This window comes from Camelus bactrianus, chromosome 9 (genome assembly GCF_048773025.1).
Source record: "Camelus bactrianus isolate YW-2024 breed Bactrian camel chromosome 9, ASM4877302v1, whole genome shotgun sequence".
Lineage (NCBI taxonomy): Eukaryota > Metazoa > Chordata > Mammalia > Artiodactyla > Camelidae > Camelus > Camelus bactrianus.
The window spans coordinates 69,067,780-69,082,430 of NC_133547.1; positions in this window are offsets into that span (position 1 = coordinate 69,067,780).

The window sequence follows — 14,651 nt, forward strand, 5'->3', positions numbered from 1 at the left end:
TCGGAGCTGTGCTGGCAGAGCCAGGATTTGGAGCCAGGTTCACCTGGTTCTAAAGCCGACACACGGAATTGTTAGGCTCTGTAGTCCTCCAAGGGCTGGAAACCTACACAGATGGAAGGCTTCCGAAAGCCAGAGCCACAGCAGGGAAGCAACAGATTAGAGAAAACCTCCACCAACTTACTACCAAGTGAATTTAGCTGGATTGTTTGAGATGGGAAAAATGTGGCAGTTAGTTCAAAGTTAAAAAAAAAAAAAGGCAGAGAGAAGTGAAATGCTCATAGCTTCTTTGCTAGTGACAGAGCAGGAGGCTTCTGCCCTCTGTCATTGCATTTCTAGTGTTTCTCACTGCACAGAGTTTGTGGATGTGGGGAGGAGGACAGAGGGAAGGAATGGGGTGACTGGTAACCTGGATCACATCTGGGTACTGATCCTTTAATGCTCCTCGGCCAGAGCCAAGTTTTCTTAAACTCTAATCATACAAAAGATCAGAGAATCTTCACATTTTCCTTGCTGTTATCTCCCAACACTCAGAAAAACTGCAAACAGAGAACTATAACAAGCAAAATATGGCAGGAAGGGTATAGCTCAGTGGTGGAGTGCATGCTTTGCCTGTAGGAGGTCCTGGGTTCAATCTCCAGTACCTCCACTAAAATATATATATATAAATATATATATATATATATATATATATATTTATATATATATATATGTTTGTTTATTTATTTATTTATTTATTTATTTATTTATTTATTTATTTATTTATTTATAAATATCAAAACATACCCACAGATCAGGGTTGCTAAAGTTTGTGTCTGTGTTTCCTTTCAGACTTTTTTTTTGTGCTTAGATGTATTATTTTTTATAATTTAACATAGAATCATACTATATATGCTCCATATTTGACTATACAATTGCTGCAAATGACAATTTTCTTTTCATCATACACATGCTGTGCTTCATCCTTGCATTCAGAAAACATGTGCTGATCCGCTTCTCAACAGAGTGCAGTAGGACACAAAGAACAGAGCTGCAAGGACCCCCAGGAATTGGGGATGAAAGCAAGAAGGGGCCTTTATTTTACAGATGAGGAAGCTGAGGCCTGGAGGGGTGCAGGGCTGTGTTCTGGTCACTCGTTAGCCTCCTGGTGGGTCTCCCCATCTGGGTTTTACGGGTATAATGCTCAACTGGGTCCCCAGACGTGACTGTCCTCCATTGGCCCCCCTAGATATGCTGTCCTCCCTTCTCCAGATTTCTCTGTGACCTGGACAACTGACCCACGGGTCCTCCATCACCCAGGCTCCCTTGCCTTGTGGTTATGGTGGGTTTCAGCCAATGGGAAGACTGGCAGGACAAGGAGGAAGGACAGTGAGAGAGGAGTGCTCCCCTGATGCCTTCCAGGCCGTGGTTTAGCAGCGCTGGTTCCTCTCCTGAAAGCCACAGCTCCTTCGGTGGCCTCTTCCTACAGGTCTTACTGCTGCTGGACCTTTCAGCTGGGAGAGGTACAGGCTTGTCACTGGGGCTAGTCCTGGGTATATCCATGTTCCCTGATGATTTCCCTTAACTGGGCCCACACATATACAGGCTCTTTATAAATCAACTCCCTTCACCCACCCCTTTGCGTGTGCCCTCTCTGGGTGCCCTCGACTGACACCCCATGCTAAGTACGGCCCCTCCTGGTCACCACCGGTGCTGCGCTCTTCCCTCTCCCCCGTGTGGATCACTGTCTGTCTGAAATTAACTTCGGTGTTTCCTGAGTTCCTGTCTCTCCCCCTGGACTATGAGCTCCATAAGGCCAGGGGCCTTATCTGCTGTGTCCACCACTGTATCTCCAGCACCCACCCAGACCTCATAGCCAGAACCCAATGCATAGTCATTGGATGAGTGAGTAAATAAATAGGCAAGTCAGAACCTGAACCTGAGTTTTCCGATTAATTCAGTGTTCTCCAACCTTCCTACAATTTAGAAGGTAATGAATGGAAGAGTCTGATGTCAGGCCTGCCCCATTGTTTATAATCTAGTCAAACGTAATTATTATACAGTAACAATAATGCCACTATAGTCACCACTTACTAGATACTCATCTAGCTCCAGGTACTAACCCTCCCTCCCCACCTCCCACAGGCCTGCTGGACTACACTCGGAGATGGGACTGATGTGGCAGATGAGAAGCTGAGCCTGAACATAAGGACCTGCTTGCTCTTCCTGGACTGGCCGGCTACAGGCTTGAGGGCACGGACAGCAGAAAGACAGAAGCAGCCATGCAAAGCGGGGCCTGCCTGTGCCCCGCTGTGGCCCGGAACACAGCCTGGTGCGTGCTTGGCTGGCTCCCTATCAGTACGTGATGGATGAGTGAATGTTCAGTGGATGTGGAAGTGTGGACCTTTGGCATAGCCAGAGGTCCCTGGCATGGTGGGGAGCCCTGGGGGTTGGTAGAGCCTCTTCTCCAGCCACCCTGGTTGAGTGCCAGGAGTCCAGGCTCCAGCCTCCCTTGATCTGGAGGATGTCTTCCTCCCTGAGGGCTGTTTGAACCCCAAACTCTGGGCTGGTGCTAGGGAGTCCTAGCTGACACCATTTGTGAGTCTTGGCACCAATCATGTGCTGCTTGGGGTGGTGGGGAATGTGCTGGTCTGGAGGGAAAGCAGCTATGAGGGTGAGCCAAGTCCAAGGCTGGAGTCTTATCAGCCCAGCTCACTTGCCTGAGGTCATGAAGCCAACACCATAGAACCAGGACTTGAACCTGGCGCTGATTCTAGACCCCTGACCCTCATCCACCCTTGCTTCAGAATAGACAGCACGGTAATTATAGAAACTGTCACTTATTTGTAATCTCACACCAACAGCCCAATGGGAAGGACCCACTCAGACTTACCTCCTGTTGGCTACTATGGACCACATGGCTGGTGAAGTCCTGGGGCATCCAGAGGGTGTCCTCCGTTCTTAGGCCACATGGAGAAAGGCACGAAGCCAGGAGGGGGTTGGGCTGGCTCTCCTTCCCGGCGGGACCCGCAGCCAGCTTGGTGCTCTCCCCAGGGGCAGCCTTGCAGACTCCCCCCGTGGGCATCACTGATGCTTTTCCTGGGCTGCAGGGAGACTTGCTGTCTCCACACAGCATGACCCACTGGGAATGGGGACTATTTACAGCGCTGAGAGTTCTGGCCAGTTCCAGGCCCTGGAGCACCTGGTTCCCAAGTCTAAGCTGGGCCATTCTGATTCAGGGCACATAGCATCAAGGAGGCAGCAGGCGGTGAGGCATCCAGGCCAGGGTTCTAAATCCTGGCTCTGCACAAACCAGTTATGGGAGACCTTCAACCAGTCACTTCAGCTGCTTGGTCCTAGGTTTTCTCACCTGTAAAAATGGAGATTTTTATTTTATATATATATATATATATTTTTTTTTTTTTAGTGGAGGGACTGGGGATTGAACCCAGGACCTCACGCATGCTAAGCACGCACTCTACCACTGAACCATACCCTCCACTCACTGTCAGGATTATAGAGGGCAAAGTACATGGAATTCCACTGAGGCTCTGACACTCATGTGGTCCAGTCCTGGGGCAGGGTTCTTAGGCCAAATTTAGAAAGGCACAGCCCATTGAAAATCCAACAATTGATCATATCTTTTTGAGCACAGACGGGGTCCAGGTACAGATGGCACAGGCACTTTTGGTCCAGTGACCGTCCTCTGTAATACCACACGTCTCCCATGAGATGCTCACTTTCCTTCCCAGAAACCTTCTCCTTCATGCATGCACATCTGCACTACACTCCCCTTGCCCCCGCCAGGCCCATGCACTGCAGCCAGAGCCCAGCTCCAGAAGGCCCCGCTCACAGTGTATGATGGACGGGTCGGCACCACAGCCCTACTGCCACCTGCTGCAGAGGTGCTGCCACTGCTCTGAGTTCTCTCAGGTGGCTCCTCTCCTGTCTATCTCCCAGAACTTGTCAGGCAATGGCTGTGCCCTCCAGGGAGGGTATGGAAGGAGATGGAGTGGGCGCTGCCAGCGGCACATTCACACTGTAATATCTAGGGTCCTGACACTTGCGGGTAAGTCTCTAGTTCCCTAAGGTGGCAGCTCCAGAACTACCTAATGGAAAGTCTCCCTGCTGTTTAGCATCTGGGCTGCCAGTGGGCTTAGAAAATGCCTGCAGCCAAGGATGAAAAAACCTAGAATGAAGCAACTCAGGCCCCCCTCTCTCCCCCATGGAACCGACTAGCCCGAGTGGCCCCACACGAACAGGACAGGGTAGTTCTTGGTATTTTCTAGGTGATGGATTTGGATGTGCCTGCAAACCTTCACTAAAGTGAGACATCTTATCAAGGAACAGAGCAAGCAGGTCAGTGGCAATGTTTGGGAACCAGGAAACACCCAAGGATTCAGGCTCCCCCCACCGCAGCGAGGCCCTGGGAATGGTGCAGCCTCACTCTCCAAGGCCCAGAGACGCGAGGACAGTGAGCTTGAAGGGCTGGAGGGGCGGGGGCTGCCCTGGATGCCACTGTGTGCAGGGTGCCACAACACACCGGAAACGCAGTGAGAGGGGAAAAAAATCATCTTAATTAACCAGAGCTCTTTTCAGAGGAAGCCAGGCGTGGGGCAGAAGATGTGCTTTGGCAAGGCTCTCGGAGCGAGGGGAGAGTAAGTCACACAAGCAATAACACCTGCTAAGTGGATCCTGGGCAGGTGACTGAGGAACTCCAGAGCTTGTTTGCCACATCAGGGAAGCAAGTTTGGGTCTGAGAAGGGCTCTCAAGACAGCACAGAGACTGGGCCCTGTACCAGGTCTTCCTTCTACCATCCCCCACGCAGGGTCAGCCAGGGATGGTAGTTCTGACAGCTGCCTGTCCAGGTGTCCTTGCATCTCAGTTAGGACATGGCTAACGGAACCAGCGTCCCTCGGTCTTTATTACCTGCTTCACTCCACCTCCTGGTGGAAGGTTCCTATTATAGTGGAAGAGTGTCCCTAAATGATATGTTGAAATCCTAACCCTTGGTACCTGTGAACATGACTTTATTTGGAAACAGGGTCTGTGCAGAGGTAGTCAAGTTAAGCGAGGTCAATAGAGTGGGCCTGGTGAATAGGACTGATATTCTTTAAGAGGGGAAATTTGGACAGAGAGGCGGACACACGCAGAGGAAGATGATGCAGACACACGTGTGTGCGTGCAGAGAACGACGTGTGATGGCGGAGCCACAGACTGGAGAGATGCATCCATAAGCCAATGAATGCCAGGGATTGACAGAAGGGGCGGAGAAGGGTCTCCCCTAGAGCCGTCAGAGGGAACGTGGCCCTGCCGACACCTTGATTTCAAATCTCTAGGCTTCAGAACTGCGAGACAAGAAATTTCCATTATTTTAAGCCCCTCAGTTCATGATACCGCATTACAGAAGCCCTAGGAAACCAACCTAGTTGCTTCCAACACAAGAATGTTGGAGCCTTGTCTGTAAGCATTTTTCCTGGTCTGGCCCAGCGCACCCACCAGTGGCTGGAGTGAAAAATGTCCACAGAGGCTTTCCTGGAGGATACTGCACAAAGCACCACTTAAGAGAACCCTGACGTCTACACAAAGTAGCCTTGGTTCTTCATCTGTAAAAAGAGGAGCTGGGATGGAATTGGCTCTCTCTAAACTCTAACTTGCTTCGGATTTGTAAAACCACCCAGTCCCGATCAGATGATAAAGAACCAAGGAATTGTAAAGTCCTTGAGAGCATGCTCAGCCCAGTACTGGACAGGGTCCGGGGGGCTGGTGGGAGATGTCTGTCCCTCGGGTGCGCAGCCAGTGGGCTCTCAGGGGCACCTCCTCTCTACAACACTGGAGGAGGCCTGTAGCATCCAGGGCTGACATTTGCATGGCTTGCCTCTAGAGGAGAATCCATTTCCTTGCCTTGTCCAGTGTCTGGAGGCTGTTTGCACCCTGGCTCATAGCCCCCTTCCAGCAACGGCGTCACCCCGACCTCTGCTCTCAGAGCAGCTCCTTCCCTCCATCCCTCCCGCCTTCCCTCTGCTTCCTCTCCACATCTCCTCCCCTGACTGTGAGCTCTCCTGCCTCCCTCTGATAAAAAGTCTTATGATTATAGGGCACACCTGATAATCCAGGCGACGCTCCATTTCAAGCCTCAATCACACCTGCAAGTCCTTTGGCCACATAAGGAAACAACTTCACAGATTCTGAGGACAAGGATGTGGGCCTTTTTGGGAAGCCATCGTTCTGTTTCCCGCAGTTGCCTACAGAAATACATGAGTGTGTGAGGATGGAGGTGCAAGGCCTTCAACTACTGAAAATGGGGAGACAGCCTAACGTCTGACAGCAGGGTTGTGGTTAAACAACAGTGAAGACAATCTGTGGACTAATATGCAGCCATAAAGGATGCGCTAGACATGGAAGGGTGTCCATGGTGTATTTCTGAATGAGAGAGACAAATTTCAGAAATTCTTAATCATTTGTTCAATAAATATTTTCACTGTCTATCATGTTCCTGGAGGTGGGAACACAGAAGTGAATTAAACAGGAGTTTATATTCTCTTTCTATATAAAAAATACATACAGAAATAGGTATGTACATGGTAAAAAAGGTCTTATCTGGAAAGTAAATATTGATATGTCAACAGTGGGTATCTCAGGAGAGGAGGAGGAGCAAGTAAAAGCGGTGAAGATTGGCCCTTGTTTGAATGTTTTCTTACAGTTTTACCTTTTTCAATAAGCATTTCAATTTGCTTGTTGAAGTTTGCTAAAAAATTAACCTAAGGTAACAGTCATCAGGATAAGTTATTTATTATGTCTAATCCCACTTCATAATGATAAATCTGTACCATCTGCAAAACAAGGGGCGGGGGAGGGAGAGAACGGGGGGGGGGGGGGGGAAAGAAGAGACCAGCTGATTCACGTGAACTTGGAGCCGCCAAGGCTGGAGGGGCAGTCAGCCAGCAAAGGGAGCAAAGTGTCCTTCCCTCCCCCGCGGGAACTGGCAGCTCCTCCGAATACAATTATTTGCATCCTCCCCTGTGGCATCAGCCCTGTGCCTGTAGCAGGAGGCAGTGGATGGTGTGCTGTCGACAAGCCGAGTCACAAATGGCAGCGCCGGTAAAGGCGTGCATGATGCCCAAACAGAAGGAGCAGAGCGGGAGGAGCGGGCGTCCCATTGGGGCTCAGCTTTGACCCCGCCCGGCAACAGGCGCACCCACCAGCCTCCCCTCATTTATAATCACTTCAGCTTGAAGTCTCGTCCTTCCCAAGCTCCCAGAAACTCCTCGTTTATTTGCAGCAGAGGTTCTGCAGTTTGAGGAAGTGGGTAGAAATTCCAGGTCACCTATTTCCCCTACGGTGGTCCCCGAGAGGAACCTGTGGTTTGCCACTTCTTTGCCCTGAACTGTAACCTCTGAGCTGGCCTCTCTGCCCTCTGCCTGTGTCTCTGGGGCTGATGCTTTGTGACTGTGGGGTGCAGGGCGAACAGGACAGGGTGAGGTCTGGGGCCCCAGGGATGCTCGACCCCAGGCAGTGTCATCTCAGACTCACAGACCTAAATTCCCCTGACAAATACTGCCTCAAAATCACACACTTGGCAAACAGGCTGTCCTGGGAACACAGCCCAGGAACAAACAAAACAAGCTTGTGTCTTTTCATTTTATTCTTGTTTCTTACTGGGGGAAAAAAAAACAAACTGGACTTGAGTATCTGAGAGATTCACATTTCACTCAGAAAACAAGGAACCTCTGATTTTCTTGGAGAAAGATGAGAGCTGTCATTTCCTTTTAGTGCTCTTACGCATAGATTGAAACAAGGAAAACATCATTTCGTTTCATTGGAATTGTCCCCTTGAACACCTACTTCATTCTTCCTAGACTGATCGTTGGATGGAATGAAAACTGCTCCCAAGCACAGTGGGATTCAGCCTGCGGGGCCCCCCAGGACATGTCCCTGTCCTGTTCCGGCTCTGTCCTCCTCTCCTGGGCCCCCTCAGGCACACCCGGCATGTCCCTGCCCCAAGCTCCCTGTACTTGTTATTCCCTCTGCCTGGAACATTCCTCTCCCCCTTGTCCTCGGGTTTCCCTCCCTCCTTCAGGCCTCTCTGGAACTGCCGCCCCCGCCCTGTCCCAGCCCCCTGCCACCCATCCCTGCTTTATTTTTCTCCATAGCACACTTGTCACTTTCTAATAAGTCACTTCCTTATTTTGTTTACTGTCTCCCTGTTTCTAGTGTAAACTCCACCAGGGCAGGAATTTTGTCCATTTGTTTACCACTGGAAACCCAGTACTAAAATAATTATTGAATCTGAATCTTTACAGAGGAGTTTTGCATTGTGTATCCACAATCTTATAAATATGTGAATGCTTTCATGTAGCTATTCCACATCTAGGAATTTATCCCTGGAAGTCATCACAGATGTGTGCAAAGATGTAGTTAGAAATGTTACAAAAGCCAAACACTGGAAATAATAAGAGCTGACATTTAATTAGCACTTACCAAGTGCCAGACCCTGTTTTAAACATTTTATGCAAATGAACTCTTTAAACCTCGCAACAACCCTATAACCTGCCTATTATTGTCTGGATTTTACAAGTGAGGGAACAGGCAGAGGGACTGAAGAGTATGCAACAGAGCCAGGATTTGATGGGGTGTGTCCAACTTGAGTCCAGATTCGTAACACCCTATGGGTTAAATGTGTTTCAACCATACTGAGGAATTCAATGCAACCATTTAAAATGATGTTGTAGACGGGATTTTTTTTTGGTGGGGAGAGAAGGGCCAGGAACCTCTGAAATTATACACAAACTGTATGTTCATACACATTGCTGGGAAGAAGATGGCTTTATCAGCTTCTCAAAGACATCCAAGAACCAGGATTGTAGAACAATTCTTCTACATAAATAATGCAGGTGAACACATCCTAACATAGGTTATCAGCTGTTTCATACAGTCTTTCAGAAATTCTATTTTGCTTCCCTCCTTCCACATAAACCTTCCTTCTCTTGTCCCTAAACCAGGTTAACAACCTAGAATGTCACCATAGAAGACTCTTTAATGACTTGGAAAGATCTTTGTGATATGTAGTTAGCTGCAAAAAGCAGGCTTCTAAAAAGACTATACATTATGATCACATTTTCATTAAAAATTCATATGTACATAAATGCACAGTAAAAAGACTCAAATAGATTCTATGTTAATAGCTGTCATTCTTGGGTGACGGAATTATGAGTGTTTTAAAATTTCTTTCCTGGTCTTGTTTGTTTTCTTTCTTTCTTTCTTTCTTTTTTTTTTTTTTTTTTTTTTTTGCAAGAACGTGAATTACTTTTTGTAACCAAAGAAATTTTTTTTTTAAAGAAAAAGGCAGCTTTGGGGAAGATAATTTGGAAGTAACTATCAAAATTTTAAATGTATATGACCTTTGATCCAGCAATTCCTTTTCCAGGAACCTGTTCTACAGAAATCCTTGGATGTGAAACCAGATGTTAAGTCCAGGGACATTCATGGCAGCATTGTGAAAAGTAGTGAACAGCCCAAACCCTCAGAGAAGGTGAGTAAATAAAACAAATAAAATAAAATAGTGAATAAAATATAATACCACCACATTATAAAAACTATGCAGCTGTTAAAAAAAAAAACACACAGTAGCTAGATCTCTGATGCTCTGACAAGATACACTGCTCAGTGAAAAAGGGAAGCTGCAGAACAGATGTATCACAAGGTCCAACATACCTACAAGACGTGTGTAGGCGTGTAAAGGGGTTGAAAGGGGACTAGAAGGAAGCCACCTGTTTATTAATGATGGTTACTTGCAGGGAGGCACTGGGAGCTGGGCGCTGGGGGGTAATGGTGAAGGGGACTTTGTGTTCTGTTCTGGATTAACTGAACCTTGTACATATTATTTATGTAACTAAATAAAAAGCACACAGTTGAAATATGAAAGAGTTCTAAAGTTAAAAAAGCTTCCAAACTTCAAAATGCTTTCCCTCCACCATGGGGCTGCTCACAGGCTCCATGTCCAAGCCACCAGGAAGTCTCAGGAAGGACCAAGGTCCTGGTTACTGTCAGGATTAGAAACAGGCTCAGTCACCGGCCAGGGGCAGACAGCTATGTAAACAGGGGTGCAGTCCTACAGCACATTCTTATGCCCAGGGCAAGCACAGTGATCACAAGTGGAGCAGTGTGAAAAGTAAGTGACAAAGGCCAAGCAGGAAAGTGCACACAGCGCGCCCAGGGAAAAGGCAGAGGGGCCACAGACGGCCTTGTCAGCCAGGTGGGACTGCATCGTCTTGGTCCAAACCTCTTTCTCCCTGGGGCTTTCTCATCGCAGTTCCCAGGCCACAAACCTGCACATAGTCATCTGTACCTGCACCTTTTCTCCCTCCCCAGCATGTCATCACCGCATGCTCTGCTTCATTCACTTCTTTTTTTTAAATATATTTTTATTGAAGTATAGTCAGTTTACAATGTTGTGTCAGTTTCTGGTGTACGGCACAATACTTCAGTCATATAGGGACATACATATATTCATTTTCATATTCTTTTTCACCATGTTACTACAAGATATTGAGTATAGTTCCCTGTGCTGTACAGTATAAACTTATTTTTGATCAATTTTATATGTATTAGTTAGTATCTGCAAATCTCGAACTCCCAATTTATTCCTTCCCACCCTCTTCCCCACTGTAACCATGAGTTTGTTTTCTATGTCTGTGAGTCTGTTTCTGTTTTGTAAATAAGAAGTTCGTTTTTCTTTTTTTTTTTAGATTCCACATATAAGTGATACCATATAGTATTATTCCTTCTGTTTCTGGCGTACTTCACTTAGAATGACAACCTCCAGGCTTCTTTTCGTCCCCACTGCTGGTCCAGGCACCTCTGTCTCTCCCTCCATGATCTCAGTAGCCTCCTAACTGGTCCCTTGTTCAAATAGTTTTCATGTTCAAAAACATGATTTGACCTGTTTTTTTTTTTTTCTTGGATAGAAGAAGGCATTATTGAGAGAGCACTCAAACTGCTTTTTGTGGACTTTCAAAATAATGCATCCATGAACCCATTCCCTTATATGATTCTCAACAAGGTCCCACTGCATAATGGGGACCAGCCCTAACACCCATGTAATCGGAACTCTGGCAGCTCCCTGGGTGCAAAAAATAGGGGACTCAACGCCTATTTGGGTTCTATTTTTATTGAAACCCCATTAACTTGTTTCTCTCAGAGCAATTAAAGTGTCCAGGCCTGATGCTCTGCAGCGCTGTGGAGGAGGCGCTTTTTATGAGCCTTCTTTCCTGTTCTGTCCGCAGGCAGAGAACTGTCTTTTCAAAATGACCCCCGGGGGTTGACGACTCAGGCTTGTTCTCAGCCCCAAGGTAGGTTTTCTTAACAGATAATTTGGTAACATCTTCTGCAGGTGGCCTTGAGTTAACTGAGGTTGAAGATAACATAGTTTCCCTTCTACTTGTTTTTTGTCTTTGTTTTTGCCTGATTTTTGTAGCTCAAAATCAGTTTGAAGGCTTCCAATAAATGTTAATTCCTTCCACACCTTGTACAAGTCTAAGCAATGCCCCAGGGCACACGAAGGCTAAGTGTGAAGTTTCACTCAGCAGAGCTGTAGAGATGCATTTTCTGTCTCTCCCTTGGCACCTCGAAATCAGCCAAACCCACATGAGCTGGGCCCTGTCCTCATTCCATGTTGGGGTGGGTGCAACCTGCTGGCTGCATAGTACCCCTACTACAGGATTCTGCATTTGAACACTGGGGCACATTCTGGAACTGGACAGCTTGTAATTCAACCATTCAATAAATGGAACATCTACTGGGTACAAGCTTGGTGCTTTGTGTTCTGGGGAATGCAGTAGGTCTGGGTGCAGCCGGAGAATTTGCATTTCTAACAAATTCACAGGTGGTGCTGATGCTGTTGGTCTGGGGACCATACTTGGAGAATCACTACTGTAGGATTTTGCTTAAAAGTCACTCACCCTGGAGGCCCTCCCTCCTCCCCCCCAGCCCCCACCCACACTGCCTTGGGATGGTGCTTCTGCCATGGGTTCTCAGTCAATTTGTATGGCCTCTTGCTTGTGATGGGCTGGCCCCTGCTTCCTTTCTCCCACTTCACCTCCTGTCACTCACACTCCTGCCACTCAGGCCTGCTTTCCCTTCCTCAGAACAGGCCGAGCCACAGACCTCACCTTTTCCTGCCCCAGGGCCTTGGCACTTGCTACCCTCACTTCTCTGGGCTCTTCACCTGGCTTACTTCACATCTTAACTCAGAGAGGCCATCTATGAACACACAATTTAAAGATGGTCCCTGGAGCTATAACCCTTCACATGCCCTTTAATTTACACCCTAGATCTTGTAATCAGATCTAATCCCCCTTGAGAATTTAAACGCCACCAGGGCAGAAAGGAGTGACCACTCCACTCCCCACTGTAGTCCCCATGCCCAGCACTAGCACAGAGTAGAGCATCACTGGAGAAGTGAAGGAATGGAGTTAGTTTCTGCTCTCAGCAAAATCCACATAGCGGCCAGAAAACTGGCCAGTCTTGCCCTGTGGGCTCTTCTTTCTGCAAACCTCCCTTCCATCAGCCACCCAGCACTTTATTTTGAGCAAGGGGATAGGGTGGGGATGGAGGGAGGCAGGGGAGTTTGGGGAACAGCCAGAGTTGCAGATTAGACACATATAATCAAATCCAGAGGGCTGCACTGTGTTCTGCCAATTGAGATACCAGATTAAGCAGGCCAGGGGCCCCTGGGGCAAAATAACTTTTCAAAAATAGCAACTTGTATCTCAGGAATGAGCGTGAATGGTCAATGACATGAGCAGTGTTTTGAAACAGAAAGGAGTCCTATTTATATTGCAGATAATTGTTACGTGACATCCGCATAGCTTGGGCCAATTTTCCCAAAGGAGATGCTCAGGAGTAATGGTGTGTTGATGCCTCTAGAAGCTGTGCTGCAAGGACCAAAGCTGAAGAGAAAGATGCCTGCTGGTGAGGTGGGAAGAGAGTGCCCATGGATCCTGGCCTGGCTCCGCCGCTTCCTGGACAGTACAGTGGAGCAGCTGAGAGCTGCCTTCAGACTCAGCTGGATCTGGGTTGTGGCCCTGGCTCAGCACTTGTTGCTGTGTGACCTTGGACAGTTGCTTACCCTCACTGAGCCTGTCTCTTTCTTTGGAGAATGAGGGGAAACAGTAATTATTCTCTCAGGGTTGTTGTAAAGAGTAAATCAGATCACAAGATACTGCGTATAAAGCAGGCTTGGCAGTGCTTGGTACAGAGCAAGCACTCAATAAATAATAACTAGTATTCACTACAATACTTGAAAATTTTTAATTGTGGTTAAAAAAAACCATAAAATTTACCATTTTAACCACTTTTGGCATGGAGTTCGGTGGTGTTCTGTATATTCACATTGTTGTGCAACAGATCTCTAGAACTTTCTCATCTTGCAAGACTGAAACTCTACATCTTTGAACAACTGCCCACTACCCCGTCCCCTCTGCCCCAACAGCCACCATTCTACTGTTTCTAAGACTGATTGCTCTAGGGACCTCATGTAAGTGGAATCTTACAGTATTTGTCTTTTTGTGTCTGGCTTATTTCACTTGGCATGAAGTCCTCAAGGTTCATCCATGTTGTAGCATGTGTAGAATTTCCCTCTTTTTTAAGACTGGATAATATTCCATTGTACATATATTTTTTTCCTTCCTTCCTTCCTCTCTCTCTCCCCAATCCGAATGGGGGTGAGGTGATACTTCATTGTGGCTTTGATTTGCTTTCCCCTATTGATTAGTGATGTTGAACATCTTTTCATGTTTTTTGGCCATTTGTATGTCATCTTTGGAGAAATTGTCTACAGAGTCCTTTGCCCATTTTTCAAATGGGTTGTTGTTTGTTGTCAAGTTGTAGGGGTTCTCTGTATTTTCTGAATATTAGCCCCATATCAGATACCTGATTTGCAGGTATTTTCTCAAATCTGTAGTTTCCCTTTTCACTCTGCTCATTGGTTCCTTTAATGCACAGCAGTTTTTACGTTTGATGTAGGCCCTTTTGTCTTTTGTGTTTTTGTTGCCTGTGCTTTTGTGTTATATCCAAGAAATCATTACCAGACCCACTGTGGTGAAGCTTTTTCCCTACTTTTTTTCCCTAGGCATTTTATAGTTTTAGGTCTTATGTTTAGGTTTTTAACCCATTTTGAGTTAATTTTTGTATATTGTGTTAAGTAAGGGTCCAGCTTCATTCTCCTGTAGTAATCTTTTATGTTGAAAAATTTCTCTTTCCTCTTTGTGCTTATTTTCTCTTCTATTAAAAAAAAAGTTAGGTTAAGAACTTTTCTATCCATCAAAAGCTACTGCAAAGAAAATTAAAAGACAAGCCAGGAACTGGGGAGATTTTTTACAACACAGATAACTAACAAAGGATTAGTATCCAGAACTCTCCTATAGCGCAGTAAGGAAGAGGCAAACGACCTCATAGAAAAATGGGCAAGACTCAAGAAAAGGAATTTCACCGAAGAGGAAGCATGAATGGCCAATGAACATACAATAAAACACTTAGCCTTGTTAGTGCTCAGGAAAATGCCAATCAGCATCACTCGGAGGCACCATTTTATACCCATTTACTAGGCAAAAATTAAGAACTCTAATAATGAGGACTCATACACAGCAGATGGGAGAGTAAGCTGGTACATCTG